The sequence below is a fragment of the Capsicum annuum genome, chromosome 8 (genome assembly GCF_002878395.1).
Source record: "Capsicum annuum cultivar UCD-10X-F1 chromosome 8, UCD10Xv1.1, whole genome shotgun sequence".
NCBI classification, from domain to species: domain Eukaryota; kingdom Viridiplantae; phylum Streptophyta; class Magnoliopsida; order Solanales; family Solanaceae; genus Capsicum; species Capsicum annuum.
Genome location: NC_061118.1, coordinates 115,943,182 through 115,948,414, shown reverse-complemented (window position 1 = coordinate 115,948,414; position 5,233 = coordinate 115,943,182). Strand labels below are relative to the sequence as shown.

The following is a 5,233-nucleotide window of genomic DNA, read 5'->3' as shown; positions in this document are numbered from 1 at the left end:
CAATGACTTTTCGCTCCCCATTTGTATCTTCACTTAGAGGATTTGAATTTCTTGTCCAATGTTTTATCATTACATCTTTGAGGCATATTGGGAAAATATAATGACATAATGATGAATGTTCTATCATGCCACTTCGAAGACTTGAACCTTTTACCCAACTTTGCATCCAATTTGTAGTTTGTCTCCTTGGGTAAAAGACCGTGCATCATAGGCCATTCCTTGGACTTGGAAATTTGAGTTCCTTGGCCATTGATGTATAGGCCTCTATATGATCCGTTGGAGTGCCAAATTCTGAAATATTAGAGTCAGATTTCATCATCCCACAATCCTCCATTTCTTCAAAGGGATTGATCTTCATCATATCCTCTATGCATAATGTTGGTAATTGGGTTAAACAAGGTCCAATACCTAATTACGGGTAAACTTCCTTCGGAGCATCTTCACCCTAAAATAAGCTAGAGTCATAATAAGAGGTTTTCTTTGCATTTCCTTTTGACTCTAGTCTCATTTCCTTTAGTATGGATTCTTCTCCCTCATATGAGTAGGATGATTGGGAAGTCATTGAGGAATCTCCTCTACCAAGCTCATCATCATAGCTTGGTTTCTCTTCATTATAACACTCCTCTTGAGCAGTGGGAAAGGTAATGATAGTTTTAAGATTTTATTATTTGGCCAATAGCTCTTTATTGACACTTTTCCATTATTTGTACATGTATTTAATAGTCTCCCCTATTGCATCTACCCGATCCAAGATGTTTAGTAACCTTGGGCCACAGCTATAGGACTCGGTGCATTGTTCTTTCGGTTTCTCATTATATGACCTAATAAACACATAAGAAGAACTAGAAATTTGGTTAGTATAATAGGGGGAGGGGTGTTTGGACACTCTTCCAAATGTCCTTGTAGAAGTCCATACATGGAGCAACCATACTCCCAACCGGATTGAGATAGTGAAATCTCTCCACCAGGAGCATACTTACAATCTCTCCTAAAGTGTGGTCTGTAATAATACGAACATGGGGGGTCACGACATGACTTCCAACTATTCAACTCACAGTTGTTATTAGATTCCATTAAGGAAAGTAAAACTAAAATAAAATCTACCTACAAAAAAAATCATAAATACGTATATAAAAGATTGAATTCAAGTAAGTAAGTTAAAATTCAAAGCTAACTTAATACGCCAAATTGTTCCCCAACAACGACGCTATTTTTTTATAACGCTCAACTTACACATAAATTAAGTTCCAAGCAGTCGTCATCAATATATTTATCCAAATTTAGAATGGGGTCGAATCCACGAGGAACAATATGAGTGGCGATCAAATTAATTTTAAATAATAGATACAAGTTAAATTCAAACAAATTTTACAACAAGATAAAATGGGGGAGGTGAGTTCCTACACTACTGTTTCTTTTTGGGATTTTCTAGTATAAATTTGGGGCTATGAATAATTAGAGTTTTAACAAATATAATGGATCTTGGGATTATGCGTTAATAAGGGAGTAACATGTGGGAGCTAATTATCAACACTTTAATATTTCAAATATGGGTAGGCTTTGTTATAGGTTTTGACGTTATCCTTTCAATAAAACACTAAAATTTCAGCCATTGATTCTTTCAAATTCCTAATGGGTGTGTTCAACAATTAGTAAGCACAACCTCAATAAAGGCATCTCTATTTCTGGGATGATGTCCAGAGCATAGTTAACCTCATATTCACCCTTATCTCTAAGATAGTGAAAAATTAGCAAACCACACAAACAATTGTCTATCATTGCTTTAGTCCACATATCCTTCTTTTGAGGATAACATGGAGTCCTAAAGTTCACCCAAAACCCTTCTTTCAAAGATGGCATTGAACTTTCTATAGCTTGGAGCTTTAGATCATCAAACCCATCTGGGTATTTGGAGCTTTCACCCATAATATCCCAACCAAAATAGCAAAGTAATAATAGAATCCATAAACATGAATTACCAAATAAATGCTAACAATCAAAACCCAGACATATTTTAACCCCTCTTCATATAACCCTAAGAGGGATAATTAGCTACACATAAAATAAAAAATCATAGATATACCCATAATCTCCATTGAATCAAAGTTGTAGGAGATCTAAGCAAATGTTACTTCAAACTTAGCTCTCCCACAATATCAACAATGGAACTGAGCAAATCTTTCACTTAGAAAGTCTCCAATGTATTCTTCATCCAAAATTTATACAATATTTTCTTCTCTAAAAATGGAGGCTACAAAGTCTCAAGACAAAACCTAGAAAATTAGGAAAAAGAGAAGTGATGGAATGAATGATCCATGGAATTAGGGTTTGAGTCTTTTTGTTCAAATTAGGATCAGCATATGCAGTTACAAATTTGTCCCTAGGTTGATTCCTCTACTTGGACGTGATCACGCATATTTGAATGTAATCGCAGCTGCGCGGCTGTGGCTAACATCTGTAACTACGATTAGAAAACTTTTTCTTGACTCTCGCAACCTCGGTCAACTAACCATGACTGTGGTATCTGAGGCCTTTTTGTTCCAAGTCTTTAGCTGCACTTTTTCAGCTTTCTTTTGATCATTTTCATCTCTATTCCACACCTTTCAATTTTATTAACTTTGTTCCTACAAAATATAGATATTAGTGCATTCAATCACAACTATGTCTCATTTATTCTTCCAAAATAAGGTAATGTGTATGAATAATGAGTGTGGTAGAGTGGTAAAGTCACCACTCATTATGAACAGTTCCCCACTTAAGCGGCCTCCCATTAAGCAATGTAAGTTTCACTTAAGAAGATGCACCAACTGAGTGAGGCATCAGTTAGAGGGAGACTCAGAGAATTTCAAGTCTAGCCGATGGGTGGTATGTTTGCCACTTATTTACATCTAAATTTGTGCATACTACGATGAAATGATTGTAAATATGAGGAATTTTTTTTATTTAAATGCATTAAATCCCATGGTTTGCATATTTGTAGGTAATTGGAAGAAAATAAGTTAAGCTAAGCTAAAAAGGGAAACAAAAAAACAAAGTGATTGCACAAGCTGGAAATCAAGAGTAGAGATTAATCCTCAAGTACTGCGATCGTGGATTGAGGATCGCGATCACGACTAGTCAAACCTAAATAAAGTGACATTGATGGAAAGGGAAACATAAAAATAGCGAGAGTCGCGATAGCGGTAAATGGCATATGATCACGATGAAGTGGGAAATCTCTAAGGGTAGGATCGTAAATTTGTGGAGCTGAATCCTAAATATAAAAAGCATAAACTCTTACACAATTAGGGCATCTTCTAACTAATTTTGAATTGAGAGAGAAAAACTATTTTTTATTTTTGGCAAAGAACAAGTGTAAAAAAAATTCTCAAGAGAATTTAGTTGAATGTGTAATTAAAGTGAGGAATACTCTTGTTTTGATTTCCAATGAAAGCATTGAATGTTAACTTGGGTATATATCTTTCCTCTAATATCATGAGTATCTAAATTATTATCTTGGTGTTATGTTTAAATAGGGTGTTAATGTGTATGGGTATTGGTTGGTAGTTTAGATTCATTGTTAATGGTGTTGGATTTTACTATTACTCTATGTTTGAAGTGAAAACCTCAATTTCATTGGATCCCACATTATTCTTTAAAGAGGGAGATAGGCGATGAGTAGTTGTAAGCAACAAATTGATTTTAGGTTCTTCCTTAGCATTGTGTTAGAAATAAGGATGCTGTATGGATTTTCTATGTTCATAGGCATTATCTTAGAAATAGGGTTGACAAGCAAAGGTATTGGGTTGATGAATTCGTAACACTCATGAGGTGTCAAAAGAATCCTTGAGTGAAGTTTTGGTGTTTTTTGAAAGACTAGCACTAAAACCTTTAAACCTAGACAACCCTTGACTCATTAACTAAAATTAGGATTACCTTTTCCTTGAGTGAAGTTTTGGTGTTTTTTGAAAGACTAGCACTAAAACCTTTAAACCTAGACAACCCTTGACTCATTAACTAAAATTAGGATTACCTTTTAAATACCATACATGAATTTCCCCTAAAATGGCTTAACCCTAAGAACTCTCTCTATTAGTTTTGGTCATTACTTATTTTCTTTTATATTAGTGTTGTGGTGAAATTTTTTTCAACAAACACCTAAATTCACAACCCCCTATTTAATTTGATGGTTTATTTTAGTTTTAGATTATGGGTTAACTCTCAACATACATAGGATTTGAAAATGAGTTTGCACTCCTTGTCGATAAGACCTCGACTCTTGTTAGATTTATATTGAAGACAACCACCTTGAACTAAAAAAATAGTTTAAGTTGAGCATTATAAAAAAATCTTATAGTTATCGAGGTGTGAAACTTAGTTTGTTCTTATGTGGTGATATTTGTAACTTTTGGTTTACCTGTAGTGTCTTTATTTACATTGTTTGTAGTTTTTGTGTTTTTTGGTGATTTTCATAGTAATCATGACACCATGAGCTGCAATAGGAGTAATAAAGGCTTATTTAATGGACACCTTGAGGATGAGGATCATCTTCATAAAGTAGGGCGTGCAAGTCCAATCCGCATCCCACCCACCAAGGGAAATGGGGTATTCCATCTTATTAGTGTCATGCCTTAGATGTTGCAAATGAAATGTCTATTTGGGGATCAAGCACAAGAAAATGCCAACTTCCATTTGAAAAACTTAATTGAAGTGTTTTCCCTATTTGATATTGCTTATATCACTCAAGATTCTATTATATTAATGTGTTTTCCATTTTCCCTAATGGGTGAACTAGTTTTGTGGTTGAGATCTCTACCCGCCGAGTCTATTACTTCTTGGGTCGAACTTACAGAGGCCTTTTAGGATAGATATTTCCCTTCGTATAAAATGCTTTAACTAAGGGATGAGATCATAAATTTTTGTCAACTTAGTGGTGAGCCCTTACATGAGGTGTGGCAAAGTTTCAATGAGAATCCCATGCAATGCCAGAACCATTAATGCCAGAGAAGATCCTCCTCCAAATATTTTATAGGTAATTGGACCAACTTAATAAGACAGTAGTGGACAATGCATCGGGTGGTTTTCTTGTGAGGTTGTCATATGATGTTGTAGAAAGTATAATTGAGCAAGTCTCTATATAAAATCAAGGATGGCATACTCAAAATTCCAAAATAGACATAGGGTCCCCCACCACATCTTATGTCAACAAAGAGCAAAAAAAGAAGGACAAAGAAAGGGATGAAAATATGGCTAA

The 5,233-nt window shown here is 34.8% G+C and overlaps 1 non-coding gene across 1 annotated transcript; it reads right to left on the bottom strand.

Moving 5' to 3' along the window:
- Window positions 1-4,872: 4,872 nt before the first annotated feature.
- Window positions 4,873-4,979, bottom strand: LOC124886847. The gene has a single exon (XR_007044253.1). It is a non-coding gene; the product is annotated as a small nucleolar RNA R71 (small nucleolar RNA).
- Between the last annotated feature and the right edge of the window lie 254 nt (window positions 4,980-5,233).